Raw genomic sequence first — 19,840 nt, 5'->3', positions numbered from 1 at the left:
TCAAGGCATCTTTCTTATTAGCCTTATGTAAAGTATTTGGCTGCTTTTTAAATGACATTGATCTCTTCAAAAAGTATGCTCTCCTCAGCCCCATCTTTTCCAAAGACTTTTCTGACCAACTGCAAGATTTTCAAGTCTTTCTGTTCTTTTTCATCCCATTTCTCACTGAAAATCTGGCTAAAGTAAGCTAGTAATAACTGTGCCACAGCCTGAATGCTGGACTGCCTTGAAATTTCCTCCACCAATTAATTAGTCCATCTCCTTAAAACTCAGCTTCCCACAAAGTCTCAGGACATGAACAAAATAAAAACAAACTATTTTCTAGAATGTCACATGAATGACCTCTAGTCCAATTATTTAGTCCTTGTTCTTATCTGAAACCTTATGAACACAGTCTTTATTATACACATAATATTGGCATTCTGGTCTTCTGAGCTTCCACCAGAATTACCCATTAAGCTCAGATTACAGAATTTTAGGCTTTATTTAGCCAGTTTTTCCAAACTTTTAAAAATTCTTTCTGCTTAAAGGCTCAAGAATCAGGTTTGGTCATAGGAATGACGCCACTTCTCTGATACCAATTTTCTATGTTAGTAAGACTTTTTGTTGCTACAACAAAATACTTGACACAAACAACTTAAGGGAAGATTTATTTGAGTTCATAGTTTCAGAGATTTCAGTACACAGTTCATAGTTCTGGACCAATGGTGAGTCAGAGGGTTATGGAGGTAGGAACATGTGGCAGTAGAAATTCACCTTATGGAGGACAGGAAGAAATGAGGAAGTGACCATGGACCACTTTATAACCATCAAAGTCATGACCCCAGTGACCTACTTCTTCCAATCTATCGCCTGTAGATTGCATCACCTTCCAAAGTAACACAACTAATTTGTGTCAAGCATTCAAAGCATGAGCCTGTGGGAAACATTCCAGATTCAAGTCATAAGGTAGAGGAATAGAAATACACTTGGAAAAATAAAGGCTAGTAAAATTGAATAGGTTTTTAAATGGAGTTTTAGGTTGCTACTATGCATTATGGATCTCCTGGAAAAGGGAACAGTCTATAGAATTCCCTAACTTGTTTAATTGTATAAAACTTTGGCATCATACATAGAAAAGGCATAAACAGGAAGGAAGAAGTACCAATTGGTTTACCAGTCAGTAACTTGTGATCTTGTTAAATGGAGATGATTCAGTAGATCTGAGGTGTGGCTGGAAATTTGCATTTATAACAAGCTCCCTGAGGATGCTTTCTATGCCAGAAATCAAGGGTACCAAACAGTGCCAAAAGCAACACTTGTCTGTGTTTAAGAAAATGCCAGCCACCAAAATGACCCCTGCATATGTGCTCTGGTTTTCTTTCTGATTGTCGTTTATGGTATATAGTTTTGTTTCTCTCTAATGTTATTTCATTTGTTCTGTTTTTGGTAACTGTATTGTTCTGCTATGTTATGTACTGATTTGGTTTTTGGACAAAGAATAAACTTTCTTCCCTGAAATTAAAAACAAAAACAAAAACAGTAACAACAAAAAAACTTTTGGCATCATCCCTCATGGATTCTTATCAAAGAGATAAGAGGTCATCTAACAAAACTCATTTTATGGTGAGGAGCCTGAGGGTTGAGAATAATCCAGGCTGTCTCTCTGTCTTTGTATTGTGGTGATGTTGATTTGTTTGTGATGACCTTTCACCCTATATTCTTCACTGTCTCTTGCTACTCTTCTGCTCCAATTTATCAGCCTCACTCTGAAGTGAAGCCTTACTTCATTTTCTAACCTCACTGGAAGGAGATAAGCATTTTAACAATATTCCATTGGAGGGTGACTTTCAGCCTGTGTCATCTGAAGAAGGAAAGGGGTCATTTAATCAAAAACCAAATTAAGATTCTGCGGGCTGCTAATAGGCATAATTATTCCTCAAAGTTTGATATTCTCTTAAGGATGGGTGGCCATAAACATTTTCATTCATTGTTTGGTATTGCTACACATGAGTATTTTTGCTTAAAGGAATATTTACTGGAAATATTCAAATTCACTTGACTTTGGAATAAGGGGTTTTGAATCATTGCTTCCTCCTAATAAAACATGTGAGAAAGCAGACAGCTGAGTGGACTTCGGGATAATACAGTCAATCAAATAATCAGAATTAAACTGAGTTTAATTTGTATTTGACATCAGAACTTATACTAAACTATTAGAGCAAAGTTTTCTTCTTTGGAATAGGTTTTACAATTGTGTTTTAAGGATTACATTAGAAAACATGTAAAATATTCAATCAAATATTCTTTTTCCAAATACTATTCTCTTTCCCCTGCCAGTTAGAGTGATTAATGAAATGAACTACTGTTAGTTTCCTTATCAGAGGAGGAGGCTGAGGATCAGGCCAGTTCTTCCCTGAGAAAGTATTGAGCTGCTACTGGATAAAGTGACATTTACACTGTAAAGAATTATTTAACAGTTCTTCAGGGGGCATGAAGTCCTGCTTCTTCTCAGAAGTCTGCATTAATCCCCATGCCTGGGTGACAGAATGTTGTGATACACAGATATTGCAGAGTGGGGGTTGCTCTATTATTTACTCCTTCTGAAGACAAACACTGATCAAATTCAGCATATCTGTACTTGTGATTCATTATTCCATTTTATTTTCTTACAAGAGTATTAATGATTAAACTCTGTTCAACTCGTGGAGAAATAAATATATGTTCTACTAAGTTATTTTATTGTACCAAAAGAATGTTACATCTTGAATATTACATTTGTTTTAAAATAGCTTAAAACAGGAAAGTCCAAGTTTTTCCTAAGTGTTTCAATTAAAGGGATCTTCTCTACTGGTTTTTATTTTCATTTTTTTGTAACTAAGGCATAATGTTCTCAGCTCTAAACTTCAATGTTGATATCCAAAGTTTATCAATAAGTCATGTCAATGGAAGTAGTTTAAGTCATAAATATTGTGGAACTCTGATCTGAAAGGAAGGAGTGACTCCCACATGAGAAATAAAAGGGGATAAGAGAAACTTCATCTCACCCTGAACTTTGAGAATTCTCCCCAGGGAACCTGAAACTTCCATTGAATAAGTGAAATAGACAGCCCAGTGCTTCTGCTTCATCTCAGCAGACAGTGGGTCTTCAATTCATCTTCTTATTTTGGACATGGTCCCTAGTGCATATGGGGTGGGATACTAAATAGGGATCAAAGAAGCCCTACTTATTGTCACCCCTTGGTCTTAGAGTTGCTTGAATGCCCTGTTTATTACAAAATGCATCATCACTTTCTGGTTTCTCTTCTTTCTTTATTCAAAAATTAATGGTAAATCTTTCAACTGTTCTCATTTTTTTTTTTTTTTTTTTTTTGCTGTACTAGGGCTTCAACTCAAGGCCTTCACCTTGAGCCACTCTACCAGCCTTATTTTTGTGAAGGGTTTTTTGAGATAGAGTCTCTTGGAAGTATTTGTTCAGGCTGGCTTTGAACCACTATCCTCTTGATCTCTGCCTCCTGAGTAGCTAGGATTGCAGGCATCGGCATTGAACTGTTTTCTTAACAACATATTTAATTCTTTGTTCAACTAGTTATCCTTCTGACCTAGTCAGAAAAAATCTCACTCATGAGTTAGTTCTATAACTTTCCTTTTCTGTTCTTCTGCTTGAATTTTTGTTAACTCTTACAAAACAAACATGCAAACAAACACCACATTTTGTGTGACTATTGTCACTAAATAGTCACATACTTCAGCTTCAACTGGACCATGTACTGACCATGTGTTAGCTTTTATTTTAACCATTGTTGTTAACAATGAACCTAAGTTTCACATTTTAAATCATGCTCCATAAGTTGCTCTTGCACTCAATGCAGCTGGAGGTGTTTTAGTTTGGGCCTAGCATGCATAGCACAGAGAGCTTAGCCTACTGCTGGGGGGAAAAGACAAATTCACATCATAGGTGGCTCATGCCTGTAATCTTAGCTACTCAGGAGGCAGAGATCAGGAGGATCGCAGTTGGGAGCCAGCCTGGGCAAATAGTTCATGAGAACCTATCTCAAAAAATCCCTTCAAAGGAAAGGGCTGGTGGAGTGGCTCAAGGTGTAAACCCTGAGTTCAAACACCAGTACTGCAAAAAAAAAAAAAAAAAAAAAAAAAAATTACAAGGAGAGCAATAGAAAGGTATGACAATTAGTAATGTAGAATGCTTTTTAAAATGTCTTCAAATGTGATCTTTATTTACTTTTATAGTTTCTGCACTGTCTCCACAAGGATAGCCTCATTCATCCTTACCTCTTCCATAGTTTCAGAAACTACAGGAAAATTTTATCTTTTTAAATCCACCAACTTTTGGGGCTGTAAACAAAATAATTGCTTTGTCTCATGTACCTTTACTTTCTGCTCACTCTTAGCTCCTCTTGGTCTATAAACATATCCCAGATTTCAAACCCTCAAAAGAATCCTGCTTAAATCATCCATCTCCTCTGCATGATCCAAATTTTTTGAAAAGCTGTTAGAACTCATTTTTGTCTTTTTCTGAGCCATATAATCCACTACAATTTGGACCTTGTACTTACCTGAGCATGGAGTGTGAGCCTGTCATTCCAGCTATTTAGAGAATAGTGAGTTACACATCAACCTGCTTAATGTCAGCCAGATGGTATCTTATCATTTTATTTAATCACAATAGTGAATATGAAAGTAATCATTATTATCTACTTGTTACTAGAAAGGAAGTTGGGAGTCAGACAGAGATTGTGTAAATTGCTCAGTTATAATGTTAGGAAGTGGTGAAGCCAGATTTGAACCCAGATTTCCATAAAGCTGTCTCTATTTTTATCTCTTAGGATACTATGCTCTATTACTTATCCTTTTATTTCTCTGACTGTACCTTTTCTGTCTTGGAAGATTCTTCTCTTACTTTCACCCTTTGAAGCAATAATTTTTAATCTTTTTTGCACAACAGAATTAATTAAAGATATTTTAAAAATCACAGATATTATGGGTCCATTATAAATGCTAAATCACAATACTCAGGGATGAGGCCTAGAAATATGGTTCTTAAATTTACACACTGATTTGGTTACATAATATAGTTTGAAAGCCACTTCCAACAATGACTTCCTAAATTAGCTCAATATTTCACCAATTTTATTTACATGAGTGAAATCAAAGAAGACTGAGCATGTTCATTTATGGACCTAAAGTCCAGTGGTAATAGGGTGCTCTTCTAATTCCTCTAATAGTCCTTCTTAAATCATTGTAATCATTGAATTAAAAAAAAAAGGTTACAATGCTGTCATTTTATTTAAAACATTGATTCCTTTTTAATCACTCAAGAATGCTTAATGTAGTCAACACATTATGAACTCATTAAACAACTCCCAGGATACTATCCATACTGTATTTTACTACTTTTTAACTTATTGGTCATTATAATCTTCATAGTGCTAATATTATTCACATTGAATGCTGTGCAAGTAGTACTGCTTGAAATCGGGCAATATAATAACGTGGTTGAAAGCAAGCAATAACACACTTATCAAGCATTGCACACATAGCCAGTCTTGGGCAGGGTCCTCTATGCCGTTAGAAATGGAAAAAGAAGTATTTGAACTACTTTCCAGAGTCAAAGACTTTTAGTCAAGATTATAAAAATAAAACTTACAAATGTGTCTCACAAAGGATAATTCCCTGTATTATATAAACAAGTGCTACTTTGTTAGGTGTAATAGAAATTGCTAGAAGGCAGAAGCAGTGTAAACTAGAATATTTTGGAAAATCTTTTGAAAACATAGTGGAAAGTGGATAAGCAATGAAAGGACAGGAGTAATGCAGCACAAATTAAGACATGAAACATGAAAACACACAAATACTGAAATCTGTAGAGGTTAGAAAATCTCTCAAATTGTGTTTCTTTGTGGGCAGCAGAGGATACCGAAAAATGATCTTTCCACTAATCAAGGCAAATGAGATCAGTGCTTTGTTTGCTTTTTGTTTTTTCTTTCACCATTTAACATCTTACTATCTTGCAAATAGAATTCAGGTTTTTATAAAGAACCATCACCCATGGGCATCAAGGCAAACCAAATAAACATTTATAAGCAGAAGTTAGTTCCTTTTCTTCTGGCCATGATTTTATTTGCTCAATTAATTATTTAATCTTAACAAGGAGCACAGCATCCTTGTGCTGTCTTCATCCCTTTGAAGTAATCAGCACAGTAAGAGAGGCACCACAGTAAATGGACTCTGTACAGAGGGATAAGAGAATTGTGTTTTAAGTACCATGAATATAGCATCAGCAGCTCAGTAATAATAATAAAAAGTAATTTATATTAAGCTCATCTTATGAAAGGTTATTAAATAAAGAATGATGACCAGTTGTTCTCTATCACAAGCAGGCATGGAAAAAAGATGATCTGGATTTAAATATTAGTTGATTATATTGTTTAAAGACATAGCTGTATTTTTCTTGTTACATAAATAAGAATGATTTTTACCTCTCAAGAGCATTTAAGTGGAGTATAGGGGGATGGAGTCAAAGATTATGTTGTAAAAAGATTATCCATAGTCTCTTCTTTTCTTTCTTGTCCAACTTGAAATTCTGTAGAATTGATACTAGAATAATATTCTATGTCATTTGTAGTGGTTTATATCATTATTTTGTATTCTTTTTGAGGTGGCTGTTTGACTCACAATTTTCATATGGACTAAATATATCCTGAGTGATTAAGAGACATGTGGTATGAATCATGAATGCAGTAGACGAGGTTCAAACAACACTGAGAGATGGACAGAAAAAAAACAGAGGCAAAACTCTGGAGCCTCCATGATGACTGATTATGTTTTTTTAGGGATTTCTGCATCTCATTCCCTTTAGTGACATACATGATGAAGATTGAAAAATCAATCCTAAAGTTCATATGAAAGCACAAAAGACTGTGAATAGCCAAGGCAATACTGCACAAAAAGAGCAAGGCAGGAGGCATCGCAATATCTGAGTTCAAACCATGCTACAGAGCCATACAATAGAAACAGCATGGTACTGGCACTGGCACAAAACAGACACGAAGGCAAATGGAATAGAAGACCCAGATACGAATCCATGCTCAAAACATATGAAGGGGAAAAGTCAGCCTCTTCAACAAACGTTGCTGGGAAAACTGGATATCTACATGCATACATCCTGTATACATATCAACTCAAAGTAGATTAAAGACCTGAAACTTTGAAACAACTACAGGAAATATTAGGAAATACACTGGAACTTAAAGGCATAGGCAGTAACTTTCCAAGTAGTACCTAATGGCTTAAGAACTAAGAAAAATAATTGACAAATGAGGCTACATGAAACTAAAAATCTTCTGCTCAGCAAAAGAAATGGTCATCAGATTGAAGAGACCACCCACAGCATGAGACAAAAATCTTTGCCAGCTATACATCTGACAAGTAATTAATAACCAGAATATACAGGTAACTCAAAAAAGCTAAACTCCCAAAGAATCAACAATCCAAAGAAAAAGAAAAAGAATGGGCAAATGAACTGAACAGAGCTTTTTCAAAGAAGCAAAAATGACAAAAAAAAAAAAAAAAATGAAGAAATGCTCACCATCCCTAACTATAAAGAAAATGCAAATCAAATCCAAATTAAGATTTTACCTCATTTCTATTAGAATGGGTACCATCAAGAAGACAAACAACAACAAATGTTGGCAAGGATATAGGAAAAAAAGCAACCCTCATACAATGTTGATGGAAATACAAATTAGTACAACCACTATGGAAAATACTATGGAGGCTCCTCAAAAAACTAAAAATAGAACTGCCATATGATCCAGCAATTCCACTCCTAGTGACGTACCTGAAGGAATGTGGTCAGGTTACAATAAAGACATATGCACACCCATGTTTATTGCAGCATTATTCACAATAGCCAAGCTATGAAAATAGCCAAGATGCCCCACTACTGATGGATGGATTAAGATAATGTGGTATTTGTATACAATGGAATTTTATTCAGCCATAACAAATGAAAATTTGTCATTTGCAGGTAATGGTTGGAACTGGAAAACATCTTAAGTGAAGTTAGCCAGGTTCAGAAAGCCAAATTCTGCATGTTTTCTCTCATATGTGGAATATAGAACCAATACAAATACAAGTAATACTGTATATACATATAAATACATAGAGAACATGTACCAAGAAGTAGGGTTGGTAGAGGAGACTAACAGGGGATAATTAGAAGGAAAGATAGTGAATATTAATGAAATACATTACATCTGTGTTGAAACAAGACGCAAGGAAATACAATGAAAATTGGTAAACAAAGAACAGGGGGAAAGACGAGGAAGTACAGTGGACTGACTTAAGCACAGTGCATGTCCAGGTATAAAACTAAGGCAAAATTCCCACTGAAGAATCAACAGATATCTAAACAATGAAGGACAAAAATGAAAAACAAGTCACCCTAAGGGGAAGAGACTAATGGAAGAGGGAGAGAAAAGAAGGAAATGATGAAGATGAATATGGCTGGTGTACATTCTATACAAGAACGAATATAGAATATTTAAACATGCTGAAATCACCATAAGAAGGGAGCTAAGGTAGAAAGGAGAAAAATGGAGGGCATTATCCAATTCTGGGCTTAATTCATGCATACTTGAAAATATCATAATGAAACTGCTTAAACAAAAATGTCTTTTTTCTATGATAGAGCTTTTTCAAAAGAAGAAATTCAAATGGCCAAAAACACATGAAAAAATGCTCACCCTCTCTAGCCATAAAGGAAATGCAAATCAAAACCACACTAAGAATCCACCTCACCTCTGTTAGAATAGCCATCATCAAAGACACAACCAACAACATGTGTTGGAGAGGATGTGGGGGAAAAGACACCCTCATACACTGCTGGTGGGAATGCAAGCCGGTGCAACCACTCTGGAAAAAAATTTGGAGACTCCTTAAAAATCTAAACATAGACCTGCAATATGATCCAGCAATCCCACTCCTGGGATATACCCAAAGGAATGTAACACAGGTTACTTCAGAGGCACCTGCACACCCATGTTTATTGTGGCACTATTCACAATAGCCAAGTTATGGAAACAACCAAGATGCCCCACTACTGACGAATGGATCAAGAAAATGTGGTACTTGTACACAATGGAATTTTACTCAGCCATGAAGAAGAATGAAATCTTATCATTTGCAGGTAAATGGATGGAACTAGAGAACATCATTCTAAGTAAGGTCAGCCAAGCTCAGAAGACCAAAAATTGTATGTTCTCCCTCATATGTGGACTTTAGATCTAGGGCAAATGCAGCAATGTGGTTGGACTTGGATCACATGATAAGGGGAGAGCACATTTGGGTGGTATAGAAATAGGTAGAAAACTCAAAACATGAAAGCATTTGCTGTCCTCACTCCAGAGGAGCAAATACAGAAACCTTAAAGCAGCAGATACTATCATGAGAAGGAAGAGATCAGTAACCAGGGTAAAGATCAGTTAGAGATGAATCAACATGGGTCATAACACATGTACACGAAAGCAATGCTAGGAATATTTCTGTATAGCTATCCTCAACTCAACTAGCAAAAACACCTTGTCTTCCTTATTAGGCTTGTCTCTTTTCTTCAACAAAGCTAGTGATAAAGGCAGAACAGGATCTTCCTGGAACTGAGGGGGAAAGGGGGGAGAGGTTGAGGGAGGGGGCAGGGGGGAGAAATGACCCAAACAATGTATGCACATGTGAATAAAAGAATAAAAAAAAGTCTTTTTCAAAACTGAAGGACAGGATGGTAAAACAGGTCCTGTCTAGATATTGGTACCAGTGGGAGCGGGGAGGACATAAGAAAAGGGTGAAGAAGGGTGAATATGGTAGAATTATAATGTATGAAAATGGAACAATGAGACCTGTTGAAACTATTCTAAGAAGGGGGGCACAGAATAAAGGAGAATGATGCAGGGAGTGAATTTAATTAAGATATAATGTAAGCACTTTTGTAAATGTCAAAATGTACCCCCAGCACAATAATAATATGCTAATAAAAATAAATGAAAATATTTTTAAATAAGAAAGTAAATGAAGGAGCTGGATGAAGAACCTAGTTAAAGTCACACAGCTAATTAATAATGGTGGAATGGGAGATTGAAATTCGTAGTTTGGACACTAAAGTCAATGATTGTATTGCATTCTTTCCAGGAAGATCCCTTGAACAACATTGTATAATGATCTTCATGGTATAGATAAAGTACTGACAACAGGATAGTTTAAAATCATAAAAATTTAATAGGAAGAGCATTTGAATTTTGTGTCTTCCACACCAATGTGTTTTTCACTAATTCTATACACACAATGGGTAGTACAAATGAGGGTTTATGCATCCACATTTCTTTTGCATACCCAATCAGCAGCATGAACACAAAAATCTACTTCCTCCTGCTGTTTTTTGTCCTTTAGTGACAGGTTAAAATATTAACATCAAGGAATTGATAGTGCTTGTCCCCTGTCCTGCTTTGTAAAGACATTATATTCTTTGTGCCGATGGTGTGGAGGCTGCTGTTGATAATGTTAATGAGGTCACAGGGGACCTAGAAGAAACCAAAAGATAGATTTGACCAAAATCTCTATTAGGAATGGCCTAGAGTGTCTTGTGGAAGGAAAGAACATTGAAAAGGATAGGATGCTGTGAGAGGGCAGAAACAGTAAGAAATCATTCCATAAGTCTCTTCACTCCTGGAAGAAGGATGCTTATAGAGATTACAGGATTCTTTTCTATGTTTGCACAGTATAGTCCTCAAATTTCCTACTGCTTTTACCATCTTTACAAAAGAATTCCATGTAACCTTATATTACTCTTTAATAATTTTGAAGTCAGAGTTGTATTGTGATAATGAGGAGGATGCTTCCTTGATCACTTTAGTAAAGAAAGAGACTTGTTTCTTTAGTTTAATCCTTTTATATTTATACCTTTAATCACTAGTCTCAGGTCTAATTAAAACATTTATATAATGAAATAGAGATCAATTTTATAATCTTTTATTTCTGTTTCTACTTTGGAAAATAAAGGGCTTTTTTCTTTTTTTGGCTAGAAAATATGTTATGATTTCTTCAATATCATTTTTATTCCAGTCAATTTTCTTGTATTCAGACTTTGCATTTCTGACTTTACCATTTCATGCTTTAAAAATGCTACTTTCAGAATAAATCTAGATGTTTTCTTTGGCATTTAGGTCCAATCATTATCTAGATTCAATCTAGTCATATCTCCTAGTGGGCAAGTGACAAATGTGTGGATACATGACAGAACTTCAAGTTCTCCATTCTTTCTTGTCAATTATGATCTTCCACCTACCTTCTTTTCATTATTTTCTTTTGTCTTATGAATACAACCTTCAAAATGTATCTTAAATATCATTTATGTTAGCTTCCCTGTATTCCCAAGGCATTGAACACCATGCATTCTTTACGTAGTAGAATGTCTTATCTTCATTACTGATTTCCTAATTTTGAAAGTCTAAAGTTAGAAAGCAACAAGAAGCAACAAAGCTCCTTCCCTATTCTCTTCCACAGCATCTGTACCAGAATGTTACACATTTCTGTAGGTAACCAAACACCCATTCATAATATAAAAGATAGTACAGCACGAACCTGACAATTATGGAAGAATGAACAACTACCAAAGACTCATTTGCTCAGGAAAATTTTACTTTTCCTTTGTCAGTGCCTCAGCCAGTACCTTATACTCTGGAAGTCACCTCATTGCTTAGAGGAATCCTTTAACCTAAATGTGCCACAAACTGATAAACTCAGTACTGGAGACTTTTATTTTTATGTTTGGTATTTCATTAGACAGTACAGGGGCCTCTTTTATTTTTTATTTTAGTTTTACTTTAAACTCTGTTTGTGATAGCAGATTTCTCTTTTTCAATTTAAGCATAATTGAAGTTAAGATTAGCTGTTCACAGGTGCTGGTAAACCTTACCATGTGTTACCTAAAAACAAATTCAAACTTCAATTTGAATAGTACTTTTCACATCAGTGCCCCAAATTGCTTCATGGTAATATATCATCAATATTTCACAACATGGCATCACTGAGCAGCATATTCAATGATTCAGGCATTACTTCAAATAACCTAGGGAAGCAACCAGCAAAGAAAGCATGTCTTCCTTTTTACTATAAAGTAAAATAAATTTAATATTTTCTAGGTGTTTTATCCTTAAACCATTTTTAGAGGAACCTCCTAAAAAGATGCAAAACTGCTTCTAGGGCATGATTTACATTTACATCAGTAAATGCAAATTCAATAAGCAAACAAACAAACCTCCTCTATATGTGTAAGTGTTTACTTGACATCTGAATATAGTCTATGAGGTGTTTTTAAAAATTAAGAATAAAATTGTATTATTTTATCTAAAAAATTAATTTAGGTCATAAGTGCTTAATTACTTTTTAATTTCTTAAGCTAGAATTCAGAAAAGTCATTTTGGACATTTGTTCCTTATCACATCTAATATCTACTTTACTGTCTCTAGAATTTACATTACTTGTTTTCATCTTATTGTCATATCTATAGCTGTCATTTTTCACTTGGGTTATTTCTGTAGTCATGGCACTGGGTTTCTGCATCTATGTTTACCTGAATACCTTACCTCACCACCATAGATACTCTTCTGTTTATTCTGCCAGATTGAATTTTCTATAATAGAAATAAAAAGCAATTTCCCTCAGCTAAAAACACCCTCCAGTAACTTTCATAGATGAAATAGATTTCAGAATACTTAAAACTTGTAGCAGGGAACACTAGGCCTTTCCTGAACTGAACACCCCCACATTTCTACCCACATCTCTTTCATTTACAAAATTAGCATCCTCATTTTCCCCACACATTAAGTTCTTTGTAGTTTAATGAATGTGATGATTAATTTTAGATTGTTAATTTGACTCAGTTAAAGAATAACTACAGAACTGGGAAACTATTACTTCTGGACATGTTTGTGAGGGTGTTTCCGGAGGAGATGGGTATGTGAGTTAGTGGACAGAATGGGGAATAGGGACCCTAAATGTGAGTGGGCAGCATCCAGCTGACTGGAGGTTTAGATAGAACAAAAGAGGCTGAGGAAAGACAAACTCTCTGTCTCTGTCCTGGGGCTTGGAAGCTTTTCATTTGCATTTGGATAGCAGAACTCCACATTCCTTGACCTGTGCTCTCCAGAGGTCTCACCAGTAGTTCCCTTGAAATGAGAATTAAACTATTGGTTTCTTTGGTTCTGAGACTTTTATACTTGAACTGAGCCACACTGCTGGCACCTTAGGATCTCTGGCTTGTTGTCAATTTGTCATGAAACTTCTCAGCTTCTCAGTTCAATCATGTGAGCTAATTCCCTTCACGAATCCCATCTCATCCATTTCTAACATCTATCTGACTCTCACTCTCTCTCTTTTTGTTTCTGTCTCTTTGGAAAACCCTGACTAATACAATAAATGTGTTGCCATTTCCATCATCCCTAGATTTTCAAATATAATGAATTTCTTTCATAAATGAGTACTGAATAAAATAAAAATACATAAAGTAAATTTATGAAAATTTCATAATGGAGCCATTAAAATACACAAAAATTAATACATTTGGAAATAAAGAAATAAAAACATATATCTGACATAAAAATACATAATTATTTACTTACTCAGCTTTCTTGCTATATTGCATTTAATCTCTAGTGCTTGATACCTGATACTGAAAAACTGATTCCTGAATTGAACACAATTTAATATGAAGCAATATTGCCTTTATACCAATCACATCATTTGTTTACTGAAGAAAGATATAATCTAAAATTTAACAAAAGATATGAGCCTAGTTTTCAATCTGTTAAAATATAATAGTCTCTTACCAGAATCAATATATGTCCACTCTTGTAAGCCCAATTTTCTATGCAGCTTTGGAAGATTTATAAATACCTTAAGTTCAATTTAGGGATTTGTAGCTAAAAACTGAGGAATTCCCATATTGGTAAACACATCATGGGTATTTTTTTTCATTTGTGTTAGATTATGCTGCCTAACCATAACTTGAAGTCATAGCCTCTCTGGTAGCAACCCCTATAAATACTATTTAACCAAGTTTCCCATTTAATATATAAATATTATAAGGTTTATGTCACAGTATCTTACTTCTCAAGTTAATATTGTTATTCAGTGAAAGTGAAGCCACTACTCCCCGAATTTGACTACATCTCTTTTGAGAGAACATGGCTGACAAAAAGTTGTATGAGATTTCAAACTTGGGTATAAAAGAACTCGAAAATCATCACTTCCATTCTTAAAATAATACACAAGCTGTACAAATCCAAAACCAACGACTTTTCTTGGACTCATTACAGATTTGGGGTTCTAGGGCAACCAACCTGCTTATAATATATAGTGACAGGAGCATCCAAAGTTATAAGTAAGTTTCACTTACCTGGAACAGAACCCTTAAACCATTAGGAAATAGTTAAATGGTAATTTTGATGAATTTCCAGAGGTTGAATCCAGTCTTGTATGATACTGAGAAATTCTGAGAGGCCTGTTTTTGGCGGTTGTCCATATTTTTTTGAGAAATCCTGTCAGGTTCTAATGGTAAAGCTCTGAGAGGACTATCTTTGGAATATCTTTGTAAAAAGCACCTGGAATATTCTCCAGAAGAAGGGGAAAAGGCTTTAGGAGAGCCATAATGTGTCTGTAGAAGGACAGAACTTCTGGTCTCACCAAACCAATTTAAAACAGAATGAACTGGGAAGAGGGCTCTGAAGAAATTGGTTTGGTACATGGAGGTAGGAAGAGCAGAGGGAAAGCTATACCACTGGAAGAGCAATTGTATCAAAGTAACAGTTCAAGAACATATGCGACTGTAAGACGGAGATTGCTTAAAAAGTTACAGAATGTCTCCCCCTTCACACCTGACTCCACAACAACACAACCCCAGTGTAACAGAAAAGGATCACAGAAGAAAGATCTGCAAGACACAGACATGTTCTCTTTCTGAAATAAATACTTAAAGTACTGAAGTCAAGAATAAGGAAAAATCTAAGGATGATAGAGGAAACAGCAATCTTGGGCAACTATATCTATAACAAATATTAAAGAACTCAATCTTAGCCAAATTAAAATAAATATTTAAACCAAATATTTATCTCAGTTCATATTACTCAACACAACATGTCTGGCATTCAACATTATAAGACATGTCAAAGGGGGAGAAGAAACATTATCTGAAGAAAGAAAACAAGAATCATCACAAAACTCAGATATGACACAGATGTTGGAATAATACAAAAAGTTAAAACTAAAAATAATTAATATTAAGATTAATGTTAAGGGATCTAAATGAGAAAGTATTCAATATATAAGGACAAATGGGTAATATAAAGAGAGAAAGAAGAGGGGAAATGGGGAGAAGATAGAGTGAGAGAGAGACAATCAAAAGCAAGGTTAGAAATCAGATATCCTAATAGAAATGAAGATTACTTAACAGACTTTTGTGAACTCCAGACAGTTCAATAGAAACATTCTATGTGAAGGGCACAAGATAATACTACCATCAACAAAACATAGGAACAGAACATTCAAAATTCAGGGACAAGTTCAAGGATGTCACATATAAATAAATGAGAACATCAAAATAAAGAGAGAAAGAGAGAGTGAAGCAGAAGAAATATTTGAAGTTATAATGACCAGAGAATTTACCAAATTAATGACAGACATTGAATGACAAATCTGCCAAGTTCAGAAACTATCAAGCAAAATTTTTAAAAAAATCTTTTATTTTAGTTGTACGAAACTAAACACAAAGAAAAATCTTGAAATAAATCTAAAAGGAAAACAAATAATACCTTATTTATATGTGATACAAGAATAGATTACAGCACAAATTGTCAGAAGCCAGGTGACCAAGTAGAGAGTTAAACTGAAATACTGAAAATGTCAAAGAATAAAGACACTAATCTAGAATTCTATTTTCAATGTAATTATTCTTTAATAAAAAAGGAAAAAGAAAAATTCAGGCAAATCTTTTAGGCCACCACACCTGCCTAAAAGAAACAACAAAACAAGATGTTCAGGTAGAGATCAGAAGGGTCGTAGTTGGAAACAAGCCCCGGCAAATAGGTCATGAGAACCGATGTTGGAAAAACCCATCACAAAAGAAGATTTGGTGGAGTGGCTCAAGTGGTAAGAGTGCCTGCCTCTCAAGTGTGTGATTGAGTTCAAACCCCTGCATCTCAAAACACAAACAAACAAATAAATGAAATTAGAGAATATAAAATGAATCTTTTATTTTGTATTCTTAATTGATTTGCAGTGTAAATATTTCTCCAAAGCACTAATAGCAGCAATATATGCAATGCTTGCAGCACATGGATAAGGTAAAAAAAAAAGGACAACACCACCACAAGAGAGAGGAGAAAAGATCTGAAAATGCTGTTACAAGGTATCTGCATTACATCTGAGGAAACAGAATGTTATTTGAAGATGGATTTAAATTAGTTAAAATGTATATTATAAATACCCTAGTAAACACAACTTTTTCTAACTGCTACTTTTTTTTTTATGCAGAACACACCGGAAAACATCTTTATTGATACTTTCTTTAAATAGATATTTGACAACATCCAGTGTACTGTATTCCGCAGACAATTCAATATTTGATTTTTATTTATTTATTTTATTTTATTATTGTACTGGGTAGGGGTACATTTTGGCATTTACAAAAGTTCTTATAATATATCAGATATATCATATTTGAATTCACCCTTTCCACCATTCTCCTTTATTCCCCCACCTTGACTGCCATTCTTGGAATAGTTTCAAAAGGTATCTTTTTTTCCGTTTACATTCATGTATACACGGTACTTGCACCATATTTACCCTCTTACAACCATTCACCTCTTCTTCCCACCTCACACTCGTACCAACCTCATCGGGTAAGACCTGTTCTGCCCTCCTGTTCTCTGTTTTTGCAAAAGAAAGGAAAAAGAAATATCATTTTTGCTTGTTTAAGATAGCTACATAGGGAGTTTCCTTGTGGCACTTTAATGTGTATATGTATTATATCCCTATTTGGTACAGTTTACACAGTTTTTATTCTTTCTACTTTAGTCCTTTTCTTATGGTTTTTTCAATCAGTTTAAAAAGTCTATATTCGGTCTTGTATAGAGAGTACATTAACCATATTCACCTTAACTTCCTTCTTCACTTGTCTTAAAAAGAAATATGAGTGATACAGTAAGATATAAAATGTAAGCTGATAAAATATAAAATGTAAGCCTATAAAATGCTCAATTAAAACTCCGAAATCAAGAGGGTAACAGGAAGTGAATATGATCAAAGCACATTATATACATATGTATGAAAATCTCATGATGAAATCCATCATTTTGTATAATTCAAAAAGAATAAGCTACTTAAAAAAGAATAAACTACAAAAGGTGGACAAATAGGAAAATGGAAAAGAAAGGCAGCAAATAAGAGTTACAAACATGGTAGCTATCAATCCAACTGTTATCATTTTAATTGTGAATGATTGGAATACATCATTTAAAAGACAGATTGTCAGGTGTATAAAAAGCAACACCAAAATATATGTAGTACATAGGAAACTCTCTTTAAATATAAAAATTCAGGTGAAAGTAAAGAGATGGAGAAAGATACAATCTGCTAGCACTAACAAAAAAAATCCTGAAATAGCTATAATCTATTTTTAAAAAGCAGAAAACAGGGCAAAAGACTATTTTCAGGGATAAAGGTGGGCACTTTATAGTGATGAAGGGTTAATTGTGCAAGAAGACACAATCCTCCTCAGTATATGTGAACCTACTAATAAAACATAAAAGTATATAAGGGAAAAATTAGTAAAACTGAAAGGAGATATAAATAAATCTGTGATTTTAAATTGAAGATATCAATATTCTCTTGTCAATAATTGATGGATTAATCAAGCAATCAATACGGATGCATATATGACTTTAACTGCATTAGCAAATGCCTTTTTCTAATTGAGACTTATAGAATTCTCCATTTCCCCAGTAAAATACACATCCTTAAGCCCACATGGAACAGTCACCAAAATAAGCCACATCCAGAGCCATTAAATATATCTTGACACATTTAAAAGAATAAAAATATTTTAGGTATGTTCCCAGACCAGAATGAAATTAAACTAGAAATGAATACAGTAAAGATAACTTGAAAATTGCAAATTATTTAGAAATTAAGTAATGCACCTTTAAATAACACTTCAGTCAAAGGAAAAGTCTCATGAAAAATTTAAAAAATATTTTGTAGTAATTTTTTAAAAAACAACTTAGCAAATAGATGGGGTGCATTGAAACAGTAAATAAAAGAAGCTTTATAATATTAAATGCATTCATAAGAAAAGGAGAAAGATGAAAATAAATACCTAAACTTCCACTTAGGAAAACTGGAGAACAGGAACAATGTAAATTTATAAGAAGTGGAGGAAACAAATAATAAAAAAAGTAGAACAGAAAAAAATGAAATTAAAAGCAATGGAGAAAACTTATGAAAACCAAAACTCGTTCTCTGAGAATACTTTGAATACTTCAAGGAATACTGTACCACCCCCTTTCACTTTGCCATTGAACTTATGTCTTTACTGATCATTTGAGGGGGGCAAAGGAAATATCTTTTGAAAACTCCGGCAAACTGCCTGTCCTGTAACCTGTCAGAGGAAACAAATTAAAAAAAATACTGTCCAACAATTTGGTGACCTACCATATATATAATTATGTCATGACCAAGTGAAACTTATTTCAACATTGTAAGGTTAGTTCAGCATTTGAAAGATTCAGTGTATGCCCTACATTAACAGGCTTAAGGGCAAATAAAAATCAAATGATTAAGGTCAACTGAGACAGAAAAGGCATTTGCCCAAATTGAGCACTCATTCAGGATAAAACCTCTCAGCATACTATGGAAAGGGGGATACTTCCTCAAACTTTATAAGAACATCTGTAAAAATCCTACAGCTAATGTTATACTCAATGGTAAGAAAATAGGCATTTCTCTTCTAAGATTGGGAGCAAACTTAGTTTCCTTTGAACCTTTCCTAGCCAACACACATTGATGTTCCTATTTCTGCAATAAGACAAGGAAAAAAATAACATGTATAGAGATTGGAAAGGAAAAAAAACTTTATTTCCAGATGATATACAATTATCTGTGTAGAAAATCTCTATGAATCTACGAACATAAACACATACACATGTAGCATGGTCACATAATAAAAACTAATATGCAAATGTTTTTTGGTTTCCTATATACAGCAATGACTGATCACAATTTGAAATTAATACTACCACCACCAAGAATAGCACATTTATCTCAAAATAGCCATTTATGTCAAAAGAGATAAAGTAGAGAGAAAAGTAAAACTTATGAAATAATTATTGCCCATACCCTTTAAAACTATCAGTATTTCCTTTCAAATTATCAATAGGCATTTCAATGTATAAATTTGTATGCTGATTTTGTTATATATAATAAAAGTACACAGAAGAAAAGTAAATCATGACTAAAGCATAGAAATTACAAGAAATACTATGAATCCATAAGCATTATTATAAAGTACATTTCTTGAGAAATAACTTTAGAAATGGAAATTTTGAGTTTAACAGTAACCATCCACAGAGATATGATAAATTTTTGAAGTGATGAATATACTATTTACCCTAATTTTATCATTGTACATTGTATATTTACATCAGAATATCATATCACAATCTATAAATATGTACAATTATTTTGTATGAATTAAAAATTTAAAAGCCATTAACAATAGAATAGAAATGAAGTGCTTAGT

The 19,840-nt window shown here is 34.0% G+C and overlaps 1 non-coding gene across 1 annotated transcript; it reads left to right on the top strand.

Moving 5' to 3' along the window:
- The first annotated feature begins 18,596 nt into the window (after positions 1 to 18,596).
- On the top strand, positions 18,597 to 18,718 carry LOC141411273 (small nucleolar RNA SNORA27). Its single transcript, XR_012436069.1, has one exon. It is a non-coding gene; the product is annotated as a small nucleolar RNA SNORA27 (small nucleolar RNA).
- Positions 18,719 to 19,840: the final 1,122 nt, after the last annotated feature.

This window comes from Castor canadensis, chromosome 9 (genome assembly GCF_047511655.1).
Source record: "Castor canadensis chromosome 9, mCasCan1.hap1v2, whole genome shotgun sequence".
NCBI classification, from domain to species: domain Eukaryota; kingdom Metazoa; phylum Chordata; class Mammalia; order Rodentia; family Castoridae; genus Castor; species Castor canadensis.
Note: the sequence above shows the minus strand (reverse complement) of the source record. Positions and strands in the feature narration are given on the sequence as shown.